Source organism: Quercus robur, chromosome 11 (genome assembly GCF_932294415.1).
Source record: "Quercus robur chromosome 11, dhQueRobu3.1, whole genome shotgun sequence".
NCBI classification, from domain to species: domain Eukaryota; kingdom Viridiplantae; phylum Streptophyta; class Magnoliopsida; order Fagales; family Fagaceae; genus Quercus; species Quercus robur.
Genome location: NC_065544.1, coordinates 17,194,868 through 17,210,185, shown reverse-complemented (window position 1 = coordinate 17,210,185; position 15,318 = coordinate 17,194,868). Strand labels below are relative to the sequence as shown.

Sequence of the window (15,318 nt, the reverse complement as noted above, 5' to 3'; positions counted from 1 at the left end):
TGAAAATACTACGCTCTTTTTTTTTTTGTTGGGTGTGTGTATATATATATATATATATATATATAACTTATCAAATAAAAAAGTGTGTATATATGTGTATGTATATAATAAAAAAAAACGTGTGTATATATATGTGTGTGGAGGGTTGTCTTGATAAATATATTAGTGCTGCAATTTGGCCCCCAAACCAAAATTCTTAGCTCCGCCCCTAGTGGAGATGTTTGTCATGGCGCATTGAGTGGTGATTTTGTATCATTCATTCGATATGATACTGTTGAAAAAGCTCAGATGAGCAAAAGTCTTCTCCAAAGACTTAGCAGTGATGAATTTGTTAATCCTCTCATGGTTATAAGTAAACTCAACGTTTGGCTAGTGGTGCAGAAAATAGATTCCACGTTGGACCAATTTAAAAAGAAAAATACCGGGATTTGGTCTAATTATCAATTGGATGATAAGTACAAGCCCATTGTAAGGTATGAAAAGAGCTTGTAATTTATTTTCTTGATCTTTGTAAAACTATCATGTGATATAATGATCTATTGATTGCTTTTTTAAAATTTCATATTTGAAGGGGCATTATTGCTGGTGTTACTCAATTGGTGAATCAAGGATATATGGGAGAACTAAAGATTGGAGACATTGCTATTATAAATGGACGTCCCAAATTGATGAGAATCTCAAATGAACTTGGAGTAAGTAAGCTAAGGCCACAGTTACAAAATCTATTGGAAAACATATTGGGAAATGATCATAACAAGAAGGAGTTGAACCATTTCTACTCTCATATGAAAAGAATGCCAATGTAAGTACTCATTTACATTTACCTGTTTGGTTATAAAATATTTTCTTGAAAATATTAACTGAAAACACCAATAAAATCATAGGATATGGTAAAACATTTTCTATTATTACATAGAGATCTTTTATCTTCACTTTGTAAAATTTTTCAACCCAACAAAATCAACTAAAACTCTTCTTCCACTTTAAAAATACTTATTTTCCTTCAAATACGATTTTTCTTATGTGCATAAAATTATGTTTTCAATGTCTAAGTCGATTTCTTTCATGATTATTTTTACCTTTTACTTTTTGAAGGCACCAGCTTATTCATTTGAGAGATCATCCGATGCTGTTGACTTCTCAAGAGAGATTTCAATTCCGAGTATTATCACTCCTCGCACTAAATAATGAGAAGTTGTCATCAATTTGGACACTTTCATATGATAAACTGTACAGCGACCAAAAAATTGACATAAAGGAAAGAGTTGAGAAAGATCCAGAATATAAGAAGATGTTCGATTACAGAAGTTACTCAGGCAGTCCATCGAGCCAGATTTATTTCTCAAGGAATGTCACAGTACACATTAATGATGATAGGCAATGTGTATGTCCTCTTATCTATCTATCTATCTATCTATCTATTACTATTATTATCATTAGTTGATTCTCCTTTTAACTTTCTTTTACAGATTTCTTTTGTAGAAGTCGTTTGTAGATTAATGTTACATGTGGCAGTGACAGTGAGAGAAGTTTTTCAAAGTTTTTTGTTTTGGTTTGCTTATACAAAAGTAGATTGAATCTTTTTAGTAATAAGATTTTTTTTTTTTTTTTTTTAATGCATGTTTGTCACTTTATAAATACTATACATTGAAGTTTGTTTATATTGTTACAGAAAACTAGTGAGCAAGTTGAGAAAGAGTTGAATGATTACTTCCCAAAATTGTTGACAAGTTTGTACTCATTTTTGATCGATGAGAGAATATATGTGTGGGATCAACGCAAGTAAATGTTCTCGTAATTAATTGTAAGAAACATGCTTCAATACATGTAGATTTATATGTGTATCAAAAGTGTATTGTAGTTTATATGGTCTCTTGAAGAATACCTTCCCAGGAGATATATAAATGCACCCATTGTTGGAAGAACAAAATTAATAAGGCGTTTAATCCATTAGATTGAGTTATGAGACATTCCTTAATAGAAAGCATTTGTTTTCATGTACTAATTAATTGATAAATGTATATTAATATATTAGTGAGAAGTATGGAGGAGATCTACTCAATCATTGGAGAGCAACTTTGAAGCTTTGCATCTTGGAAAATGATGATTTGGCAACAGAGCATTTCTTGAAAATTTGCAGATCATTTCTTTCCCTTATAGGTATGCTAATTCGTCTCTTGATGATACTTTCTGATGTGTGTGTGCCATCCTAAACATGCTCTTTGATGCATTGATGATTGCGTATAATTACGAACTAAAAAATTTGCATTGTATATGATGCCAGGGATTTATTTATATATGAGTGCTAATAAATGTGATGACATTTCAAGTCTTGTGACCATGATCAAAGACCAAATTCTTGTAAGTTCATCCCATTGACTATTGAAGCTCAAATTATGTGTCTAGATTTAAGCCAAAAATCAATAATGTGTTGTTATGCTATTTTTTCCTAGGACAATATGCACTGTTCTCACTTTATTCAAAAGTCATACATTGTTCTTGTTCATATGGCCAACTCATTTTACGTAGCAATATTTCTCATCTAGCATATGATTGGTCCACCTTTGCCCTATGAGAAGCATCAAACCATATCGTGCCAAATACATCCTATCAATTCTTATTCCAAAAGTATTCTATTAATTCCTTGTTGTATCAAACTCAATATGTCAAGCCAACAAAATGAAATCCAGACCTTCCATGAAGCATACTCGTACTATTTTCTGTTACCAGTCATATCCTACATTAATTAGATCAGCTCCAGTATGATGCTATTGATAGAATAGAAATGAACAATCCATCCAACCACCTGTGGAACTCCACTAAACAAAATTTAATCTGTCATTCACACTTGGCATAATTGAGTATTAGTTTTCTTCCTTATTGCAGATAGTGGAATCAAAGTTTCTACAAGATCAATTTAAATATAGAAGTTTGGCGTGGATATTCAAAGATGACAATGTCAGCAGAACATCTAGAAATTTAGAGGAGAATAAATGCACAAATAGCATCAATTTTTTAATGAGGTAACTGTGATTGATAAATTGCCTCTTGCCTATACATGCCCATATACCACTCATAATATCTGTAAACTATTTCAGGGTTTTTAAGTTCATAGAACTTCTACGCATTTATGCTCATAATCCTGATGGTGATGTAAAAGGAATGTTTAGAACTGCCTATAACAGGTTATTAAGGGATCATCCAGACTTGAAAACTCTAAAGAACCACAAAAAAAGAGGTTAGTTAAATGGTTTATAAGGTCTCATGAGATTTTGGGTTTGAAATTACTTGCTAGTATTTTGGTGTTACCTCTAAATAATTCCTCATTGTAATAATCTAGTGGATGTGTGAGAGAGAGAGACTTGGGGACTACATATACCCAAAGAAATGGAAGAATTAATATCACTAGTAGCCTTAACACTTCAACCGCACCAAAACTGCTGCCATGTGATACAGGAGCCCCCACTTCCAGTAATTTAACATAGACAACATCACCTAAATGATCCTAAGCACGGTCAATTATACCAACAGTAGCAGAATTCCCCTCAACTTTAACCCACTCATGAGAGTCAAGATACTTAAGATCCTTAACAACTGCATGTAAAATGGAGAAGAAAAGTATAAGCACAATAGGCATGACAATTTTCTAAGAATCCAAGAAAGATCTGATCTCCACAATTACCAAAATCAATATTAACTAGAGTGATTCTTGTATCTATAAATGAAAAGATTAGAAACATTTTTATTCAATATGGATATATCGATTAGAAATTTGATTGGATAACTTCATATAAGAAAACAGAAGTCCAATAAAAAAATTGAGAGAGAGAGCTAAGAAATGCACTTACAAATTAAGAACTTTTTTTGTAAACCTTGCAGAAGCATTCAAAACCCTTTACATTTTCTTTGCAATACTCTTCACATCCCACATGCTGTTAATGCGTGTTTAAGGTTACATTTTCATTAAATAACCTGCTTTTTCTATAAGTACATACTTGAATGAAAAATGCTAGTGCCATAAGTGGCATAACTTTTGCCACAACTTGCCCACATGGTGAATTGTGAGTGGTAAGTTGTAGACCCACATAGACCCACTATTTTTTCTCCACTACTCACAACTGTCCAAGTGGGCGAGTTGTGTCATTTGTTGTGGTCCTAGCAATTTTCTGCTTAAATTGAAATGGAGAGAGGTACTTGAACTTTTAATTTTATTGACAAGTTACAAACACACTCAGTGGGTTTTAAACCCACAAACTTACCCTCCACCATGATTTTACAAGGGAAGAAGGTGTTATTTGGGCTGGAGTTCATTGTGCCAAAAGAAAATATGACACGTACTTTTGTCAAAGTGCGGGGAAAAAATTAATAAAGAGTTGAAAAATAGCAGAACATAGAAAATAAAAGAAAATATTGCTGCAACCACCAATTTTGCCTTGGTTAGGACCATTTAAATTTAGAGAAATAGAGGAATCTGTGAAAGAGTTGAAATGGGGGTAGAGATGATTATCAGAAAGATTACATCTTTATGGTTTTCTTGTATAACAACCTGTACAGGAAAATTCAACGATATTTTTCATATAGAATCATAGATAATTGTAACAATAATAATAATAATAATAATAATAATAATAATAATATGCAAATATATATATTTCTGTTCATTGTTTGTGTGACAAAATCTATCAAGTACAGTGGCATGCCAGCATCCATTTCTAATGAACAAAAAATGCATTGATAGGAAAATAATATTTAAGATAAAAAATTCAGATTTAGTACGTCATTTTGGACAACCTTTAATAGTTGAAACTTTATGAAAACTAATCAATATATTTCTCCACTGATAAGCCAAATTAACATTCTGAATTTGGTCGTATCTCATGACCATCATCATCTTTCTTACAAAGACTCTATAAGAGTGTATAACCCTAAAATTGTCGATATCAATTGTCAGTAAATAATAACAGTAACCCTGTAAAGTGCATTACTTTAAGGTAAAGCTTAGGATTGTACCGGCAGTAATATTCTATACACTTTCCAGTGAAGGTAATTACAATTATAAAATTTGGAATGCATCATTTTATACAAAATTCTAAGCTACCCAAAGTTCACAACCGTCTTTTATGTGAATAAAAGGATATCTACAACTGCTACAACATCACACTATATCAACCGACTTTCCATCACTGTAGCACAGATCATGGTCCATACTGACAGCAACTACTTCAAAACATTCAGACTCGGGTTTGAATTTTTGATAAATTATATGTGATAGACAATGGCTTAGATTTCATTTTCATTAAAAATATAAAAATAAAAATTATAGAAATAATTGGCCTAACATTAATCACAGTTCCAGAACAACAAAAAATTGATCAAACTATATAAAGTATAGCTTTCACACACACACACACACAGAGTATATTGATATAAGAATGCCCAGATTCAAGAACCCATTATTCTTTGCCGTAACAAGTCCAAAACTTTGAAAATATAATACCAATCACAGCGGCAAACAAACCCCATTCCCAAAATTCAAGAACCCATCAATCTCAGCAGTAATAAAAACCAAAACTTGGTAACTAAATATGACACCAATGGAAAAAAAAAAAACAGACCCCATTTCAAAAAACCAATATTCTGATCAAAGAATCATAGATCAACCATTTTGACTAACACACACATAAATGAGTGATCCAAATCCACATTTTAATATATACATATAAAAGGAAAATAAAGAACAATCCATCAAAGCAAAGTCTGATATAGACCAGAAGCAAACCCTCTGTGGAACGCTGAGATCCTGAGGTATGAGGCAGCCCTTGAAGCCCACAACAACCTTGAAGACATTTTGGAAACTAATCCCAAAAACAAAAAACACTGCCATTTCTGTTTCTCTCTCCCTCAACACACAAAACACACTACACAAATATTTGTTTCTCTTATAAATTCTAATAATACTAGGTGGGGTTTGGAGAGTTGGTGGGGGTGTTCCAAACTTCCAATCACTATATTTTTAAGCCACCAGTGAGAAGAACTTTGGGGCCAATTGAGAATTTTGGGTAGTTTAGAATCTTCTATAAGGAAGGGGAGACCATCACCCTCAATATGTAAGGCTCTCTTCAATTCTGAATCAGAACAACCTTTGCCTACAGAACAACTTTTGATTAGGCATTGGGTTAATGTTGATGTTGGTGCATAGCAAGATGGTAGTATATCACTCAATTTAATGGAATAGAGACACAAATGTACAGAGGCTTGCTAAGATCTACTCCTAATGATGGCAATCGCAATTCCTCCGATAAAACCCTAAAATTCAAAAATCCCAAAAGCAAAAAGAGTCATAAAAAAATAAAGCTAATTAAACTAAACAGTCAATGAAATAAATTAACCCCAGAAACCCTAATACAAAACCATCAAGCCAAACCTAATTGCATAATAAAACCCATAATATTATGCCTTTAACTGCAAGTAATTTATCACGAGAAAAATTGAGAAAACTAGAAATGAAAGGGAGAAAACTTAATTGTAACATTAGTTCTATTTTAGGGGCAGTGGTACCTAGCACAAGCATGGAGCAAACTAGTGCTGGTTTGACCTGCCACAAGCATTTGCACCCCAGTGGCACCTCTTCCCCTTAATGGGAAGGCTATAGATAGGCAGGGGGTTTTGATAAAAAGAAGATAGGTGTTGGATTGAGCTACTTGCATTGGAGAGAGAGAAACAAGGAGGGGTAGGGAAGGATATAATAGGCTATCAGAAAGCGATTGTGTTTCAATGTTTCAACACGTGCGAAGAAAAGAAGAACCTCCAAAAGAATAAAAGATGAGAGAGTCAGCTTAATGTGGTAAGTAAAGCTTGTTGACTGACTCTACAAACTCTGATTGGGAAAGAAAAAAAACAGGCTCAAGAGCACTTGTGCAGGGATTCTCATGTAAAATAAACGAACATCACATCAGGTATCACATCCTTAACAAATGCGAAAGCAAGTTCAGATTGGTTGGCAATGTACTGAAACTCTAGTGTAGCTTCCAGATGATTGGCAATATAGAGACATTCAGTTTCAGTCAACAATAAAAAAGAAAAGATGGTTATCTTCTCTCTCCAGTTCCAATCTATAAATATACTTGTGGATCCAGAAACTGTTAGTGTGGCTTGAATTTGCCACAAGCCCATAAAGCCCAATCCGGCCATAAATTGACTTAATACAAGTTGTATTAGGGATTCCACTCAGTCGACTTTATAAAGTAATATATATATATATATATATATATGTACTTTATCATATGTGGCAAAACAGAAGAGAATTGATTTAAGAAAAATTCCAATTAACCTAGTGAGCAAGCCGCATGAGAGAAAATAGAGAAAAGAGAGGCAGCCAGCTTCTATTCTTATTTTTTCTGTGAGAGAGTGGTAGGGTGTAATTGGGATTTGGGTTTCTTGAGAGTGTTCTTGTGCACTATTGTATTTTCTCTGATAATAGTGAAATCCCTACAACTCCGTGGATGTAGGCAAATTGCCGAACCACGTAAATATTGTCTTGTGCGTGTGATTTTTTTTTCTTTGGCGTGTGTTTTCTCTATTTGTTTTGTTTCTCACAAGTTGGGAATTTTGGTTAAATTCCCTACAATTGGTATCAGAGCCTAGGGTTAGGTTTGAGTGGGAGCAATGGCAGAGGAAGCAAGAAAGGCGTCTGGAATAGAAAAGTTTAATGGCACAGACTTCGCGTATTGAAGGATGCAGATTGAAGATTATCTCTATGGGAGGAAATTGCATCTGCCTCTTTTGGGGACAAAACCTGAGGGTATGAAGGCTGAGGAATGGGCTCTTCTTGACAGACAGGTACTAGGAGTTATCAGGTTAACTCTGTCTAGGTCTGTTGCACACAATGTTGTAAAGGAGAAGACCACAGCAGATTTGATGAAGGCTTTGTCTGGTATGTATGAAAAGCAATCAGCAAACAATAAGGTGCACTTGATGAAGAAACTGTTCAATCTGAAGATGGTAGAGAATGCATCAGTAGCACAACATCTAAATGAATTTAATACTATCACAAATCAATTGTCGTCTGTAGAAATTGATTTTGATGATGAGATCCGTGCGCTGATTGTTTTGGCTTCTTTGCCAAACAGTTGGGAGGCAATGAGGATGGCAGTAAGTAATTCTACAGGAAAGGAAAAACTCAAGTACAATGATATACGAGATTTAATTTTGGTTGAGGAGATTCGCAGAAGAGATGCAGGTGAAACCTCAGGATCTGGTTCTGCTCTAAACCTTGAGACAAGAGGCAGAGGTAATAACAGAAATTCAAATCGGGGCAGGTCAAAATCCAGAAATTCTAATCGGAACAGAAGTAAATCTAGATTAGGCCAACAAGTACAATGCTGGAATTGTGGGAAAATAGGTCACTTTTGGAATCAATGCAAAAGTCCTAAGAAGAAGAATGAAGATGATTCTGCTAATGCTGTAACAGAAGAGGTACAGGATGCATTACTTCTTGCAGTAGACAGTCCACTTGATGATTGGGTTTTGGATTCAGGAGCTTCGTTTCATACCACTCCACACCGAGAAATCATACAGAATTATGTTGCAGGTGATTTTGGTAAGGTGTATTTGGCTGATGGTTCAGCCTTGAATGTTGTGGGTATGGGAGATGTTCGAATATTGTTGCCCAATGGGTCTATTTGGTTACTGGAGAAGATTCGACATATTCCTGACCTGAGAAGGAATCTGATTTCTGTTGGACAACTTGATGATGAAGGACATGCAATACTATTTGTTGGTGGTACTTGGAAGGTTACAAAGGGAGCTAGGGTATTGGCTCGTGGAAAGAAAACTGGTACTTTGTACATGACCTCAAGTCCAAGAAACACAATTGCAATTGCTGATGCAAGTACTGATACAAGCCTATGGCACCGCAGACTTGGTCACATGAGTGAGAAAGGGATGAAGATGCTGCTGTCAAAAGGAAAACTACCAGAATTGAAGTCCATTGATTTTGACATGTGTGAAAGTTGCATCTTAGGAAAGCAGAAAAAGGTGAGCTTCTTGAAAACTGGCAGGACACTGAAGGCTGAAAAATTGGAGTTAGTACACACTGATTTGTGGGGGCCTTCTCCGGTTGCATCCCTTGGAGGTTCAAGGTACTACATCACTTTCATTGATGACTCAAGCAGAAAAATATGGGTTTATTTTCTGAAAAATAAATCCGATGTATTTGAAACCTTTAAGAAGTGGAAGGCCATGGTTGAGACAGAAACAGGTTTGAAAGTAAAATGTTTGAGGTCAGATAATGGAGGAGAGTACATAGATGGAGGGTTCAGTGAGTATTGTGCTGCACAGGGAATTAGGATGGAGAAGACCATTCCTGGGACACCACAGCAGAATGGTGTGGCTGAGCGCATGAACAGAACTCTCAATGAGCGTGCTAGGAGTATGAGGTTGCATTCTGGACTACCAAAAACTTTTTGGGCTGATGCTGTTAGCACTGCAGCTTACTTGATAAACCGAGAACCTTCAGTTCCCATGGAGTTCAGACTTCCTGAGGAGGTTTGGAGCGGTAAAGAGGTAAAGTTTTCACACTTAAAAGTTTTTGGTTGTGTTTCTTATGTTCATATTGATTCTGATGCTCGTAGTAAACTTGATGCAAAGTCTAAAATATGTTTTTTCATTGGCTATGGTGATGAGAAATTTGGCTATAGGTTTTGGGATGAACAAAACAGGAAAATCATCAGAAGTAGAAATGTGATATTTAATGAACAGGTTATGTACAAGGACAGGTCAATTGTAGTGTCAGATGTTATAGGGATAGATCAAAAGAAATCTGAGTTTGTCAACTTAGATGAATAGACTGAAGGTACTGTCCAGAAAAGGGGTGAAGAAGATAAGGAGAATATAAATTCACAAGTAGATCTGAGTACACCTGTAGCTGAAGTCTGCAGATCTTCCAGAAACATTAGACCTCCACAGCGTTATTCACCCACTCTAAATTATCTCCTGTTGACTGATGGTGGTGAGCCAGAGTGTTATGATGAAGTCTTGCAAGATGAGAATTCAAGCAAGTGGGAGTTAGCCATGAAGGATGAGATGAATTCCTTGTTGGGGAATCATACATAGGAACTGACTAAATTGCCAGTAGGAAAGAAGGCTTTGCACAACAAGTGGGTATACAGAATAAAGAATGAGCATGATGGTAGCAAACGTTATAAGGCCAGATTAGTTGTTAAAGGGTTCCAGCAGAAGGAAGGCATTGACTACACAGAGATATTTTCTCCAGTTGTGAAGATGTCAACAATCAGACTAGTACTGGGAATGGTGGCTGTAGAAAACTTACATCTTGAGCAGTTAGATGTGAAGACAGCATTCCTTCATGGTGACTTGGAGGAAGACCTTTACATGATTCAGCCAGAAGGGTTCATTGCTCAAGGACAAGAGAATTTAGTCTGCAAACTGAGAAAGAGCTTGTATGGCCTAAAACAAGCTCCTAGACAGTGGTACAAGAAATTTGACAGTTTTATGCATAGAATTGGGTTCAAGAGATGTGAAGCTGATCACTGTTACTATGTTAAGTTTTTTGACAATTCTTACATCATATTACTGTTGTATGTGGATGATATGCTTATTGTAGGGTTTAGCATTGAGGAGATCAATAATCTGAAGAAGCAATTGTCCAAACAGTTTGCAATGAAGGATTTGGGAGCTGCAAAGCAAATCCTTGGTATGAGAATCATTAGAGACAAGGCTGATAGTACATTGAAGCTTTCACAATCAGAGTATGTGAAGAAAGTTCTCAGCAGGTTTAACATGAATGAAGCTAAACCAGTGAGCACACCCTTGGATAGTCATTTCAAACTAAGCAAAGAACAATCACCGAAGACAGAAGAAGAAAGGGACCACATGAGCAAGGTGCCCTATGCCTCAGCTATTGGCAGCTTGATGTATGCTATGGTGTGTACAAGGCCAGACATTGCACATGCAGTGGGAGTTGTGAGCAGATTCATGAGTAGGCCTGAAAAGCAGCATTGGGAGGTAGTCAAGTGGATTCTGAGATATCTGAAGGGTTCATCAGATACATGTCTTTACTTCACAGGTGCAAGTTTGAAACTGTAGGGTTATGTAGATGCTGATTTTGCTGGTGATATTGATAATAGAAAGAGTACTACAGGGTTTTTTTTTCACTCTGGGTGGTACAGCTATATCATGGGCTTCAAATCTACAGAAGATTGTTACTTTGTCTACTACAGAAGCTGAGTATGTTGCAGCAACTGAAGCTGGAAAGGAGATGATTTGGCTACATGGTTTCTTAGATGAATTGGGTAAGAAGCAGGAGATGGGCATTCTACACAGTGACAGTCAGAGTGCAATCTTTCTTGCCAAAAATTCGGCTTTTCATTCAAAGTCGAAGCACATACAGACAAAATACCACTTTATCCGTTACCTTGTTGAAGATAAGCTGGTAATGCTTGAGAAGATTTGTGGATCTAAGAACCCGACAGACATGTTGACTAAGGGTGTCACTATTGAGAAGTTGAAGCTGTGCACAACTTCAATTGGTCTTCTAGCTTGAGGACAGGAGGATGAGTTGCAGGGATGAGGGATTGTGTTATGGAGGATTGTGACTGATGTTTGCAGCTTGTGAGCCCTTAAGGGCTAAGGTGGAGCTGATGGAGGAGTTTGCTAGTGTAGCTTGATCAATTCAAGCCAAGGTGAAGATTTGTTAGTGTGGCTTGAATTTGCCACAAGCCCATAAAGCCCAATCCGGCCATAAATTGACCTAATACAAGTTGTATTAGGAATCCCACTCAGTCGACTTTATAAAGTAATATATATATATATATATATATGTACTTTATCATATGTGGCAAAACATAAGAGAATTGATTTAAGAAAAATTCCAATTAACCTAGTGAGCAAGCCGCATGAGAGAAAATAGAGAAAAGAGAGGCAGCCAGCTTCTATTCTTATTTTTTCTGTGAGAGAGTGCTAGGGTGTAATTGAGATTTGGGTTTCTTGAGAGTGTTCTTGTGCACTATTGTATTTTCTCTAATAATAGTGAAATCCCTGCAACTCTGTGGACGTAGGCAAATTGCCGAACCACGTAAATATTGTCTTGTGCGTGTGATTTTTTTTTTTTTGGCGTGTGTTTTCTCTATTTGTTTTGTTTCTCACAGGTTGGGAATTTTGGTTAAATTTCCTACAGAAACCCCCCCCCCCCCCCCACCCTCCCAAAAAAAAAAAAAAAAAAAAACCTACATAACATAAGGCACTGAAACTCAAGTTAGAAAAGGAGGCTCACCAGACCCAGGGAGTCATTGAGCTCTTAGTTTACTTCAACCACTTTCCAAAAAATAGGACAATAAATATAACTAGTAGCATTGATACTTTGAACCACACCAAAGCTGCTGCCCTATGATAAAGGAGCCCCATTTCTAATAATTTAACAGACAACATCACCTAAATAATCCTGACCATGGTTGGTTATGCCAAAAGTATCAGAATTCTCCTCAACATTAATCCACTCATGAGACTCAAGATACTTAAGATCCTTCACAAATACACGTAAAATGCAGAAGAAAAGTATAAGCACAATAGGTAGGTCAATTTTCAAAGAATCCAACAAAGACATGATATCAACAATTCCCAAAATCAGTATTAAATAAAGTGATTCTGTAACTAGAAATAAAAAGATATTGCAAAATGCTACAAAATCAATGAACTAGATTATCATTTATATGGGAGAACTATCTCTATTCTATATGGATATATCGATTAGAAATTTGATTGGATAACTTTATGAGAAAATAAAACTCCAATAAAAAAATTGAGAGAGAGAGAGAGCTGAGTAATGCACTGACAAATGAAGAATGTTGCTTGTTAAGCTTGCAGAGCATTCAAAACCCTTTTACATTTTTTTTTACAATAGTCTTGACACCCCACATACTGTTGGAGCATCATAAATAATAGAAGTAAATATGGTGCTTTTTCATATAAGTAAATAGTTGAATTGATATGGAGAGGTCCTCGAAATCAGAGTATGAACAATTAAAAAATAACAGCCTATTGTCTTTACATAACTTTATCCAAACACTTGTGTGTAGAAATGATGAATTGAGATGAACTATATTGTTAAGTAAACTGTTGGAGCCAGGAATTTTTGTTTGGGGGGCCAAGTTGCAACACTAATATATTTACCAAGACAACCTTCTACACACACATAAATACACATGCTTTTTTTTTATTATACACACACTTTTTTATTTGATAAGTTATATATATACACACACCCAACAAAAAAAGAGCTTAATATTTTCAATCAAAATTATGTTTGATGGCTATCTTTCATAAAATTAATAAAATACATTTTCACAATTTTCATAGTGAATTCTTAATAAGTTTCATTTTCTATAAAATATATCAAATTTTATACTAATGTAAGTAAAACTATTCAATTGAACTAATGTAATTTTCAAAAACAAGAATGATCCAAAACTTGGAGGAACAAATTAGGCTCAAAAGATATTTGAAACTATTTTGTTTTGATCCATTATGTGGCAACTAAAGAGACATTTCATGTGTAGTTTTACTGACAATAATTTTTTAATGAGTCAATGACTTGTTAATCGTCACATAACAGGTTGAAAAAGATAAATTCAAACATGTTTGGTGACAAATTTTTTCAAATATTTAACAGATATAAAAGCACATTTTACAATAAAAAATAGAATTGCGAAAAATAAAATTGTCTCTATAACGGTAATAAGAATATCACAATGATAAGAACCCACAGGTTCTTAAGAGTTTAGATGATCTATGGTACTAATCGGCCTAAGATTAATCACAATTCCAGTACAACATGAACTGACCTCACACAGAGAGACAATATATTGATATATGAATACCCAGATTCAAGAACCCACTGACCTCAGCACTGATAAAAATCAAAATTTGGTAAATAAATTTGATACCAATGACGAACGAAAAAAAAAAAAAAAAAAAAAAAACCATTTCCAAAAACCAATATCCTGATCAAAGAATCATAGATCAACCATTTCAAGCAACTAATACAAAAATATAAATGAGAGATCCAAATCCACATCTGAGTCTTTCTGATTGATATATAAAAGGCAAATAAAGAACAACCCATCAAAGCAAAGTCCGATAAATACCAGAAGCAGAGCCTCGGTGGAACACAGAGATCCTGAAGCCATGTTTGAATGAAAACTTTGAAGTCTGAACCAAAAGAAAAGAAAAAAGAAACCTGTTTTTTTCTGTTTCTCTCTCCCTCAAGAGTCAACAGAAACATGCAACACTATATATTTTTTGTTTCTCTTATAATAATATACTTGGTGGGGTTAGAAGAGAAGAATTTTGGAGGCGGTTGTGTGTTCTGCAAGGAAGGGGAGACCATTGGATCGCCATGGCCATGCTCATCTTCAATTCTGAATTGCACTTATTGAATATGTAAACAAAGACACAATTCCTCCATTAAAACCTTAAAATCCCAAAATCAAAAACAGTACTAAAAAATATAAATAAATAAAGTCGATCGAAGTAAACGGTCAACGAAATAATAAAAACAAAATCATCGAAAAGTAATATTGCGCATTTTTTGACTTCAACTCGCAAAGAAAATAAAATAATTTATTGACAAGTCGCAGAAAAATATTGGAAATTTGGAACAGGAAAGGCATTGTTAATCTTCAGTCTTGATCAAATGAAAAAGAAAAAGACAAAATACTTACTCCGACATTCGAAACGGGAACGCATTAGATATATTAACGGATTTTTTTATGTTTAAAAAAAGAACTAAAGTATTTGCCAGTTAAACCCTCCATGCTAAATTGCCACCAACGGCGTCCATTTCCGCCAAACCTCAAGTCCTAGCTTTCTAGTTCCTTCCAAGCTCTCTTCTGAAACAACTGCAAAGCGGCACCCAAAATGATTGATTTTGATTTTCCTATTACAGTTATTGTAACTGATGCTTCAATAACTGCTAGCATATACAAATAAAATACAAAAGTACTAAAAATGAATTACCCCTAAATGTAGGACCATATACAATTACAAATATCCCTTCAATTCCAAAAATACTAACTTTGTTTTTTTGGTAACTTTGAGAATTATCTTATATTTTATAGTTGACATTTTCACAGTCCCCCCACTTTTTTCTTATTCTTAAATTAGACTTCTTATATGCATGTGTGTGATTTTACTTTCATTCTTACTATACATCAAAATCCTGAAATGAAATGGTAGTTTTTTCTTCCTCTTGTTAAAGTTTTTTTTGGAAATGCACATGTTTGTAACTCAAATTTAGACCAC

At 34.9% G+C, this 15,318-nt stretch overlaps 1 protein-coding gene across 3 annotated transcripts in view; it reads right to left on the bottom strand.

Annotated features, from left to right (window-relative positions):
• Window positions 1-14,698, bottom strand: part of LOC126706551 (glycine cleavage system H protein 2, mitochondrial-like) — a 67,272-nt gene extending 52,574 nt beyond the window's left edge. Inside the window, exon 1 of one of the 3 annotated variants that reach the window (XM_050406082.1) lies at window positions 14,163-14,698. The gene's annotated coding sequence lies outside the window, so the exon portion shown is untranslated. The remainder of the gene's footprint in view (window positions 1-14,162) is intronic. The other 2 variants (XM_050406083.1, XM_050406084.1) reach the window with 2 other exon arrangements.
• Window positions 14,699-15,318: the final 620 nt, after the last annotated feature.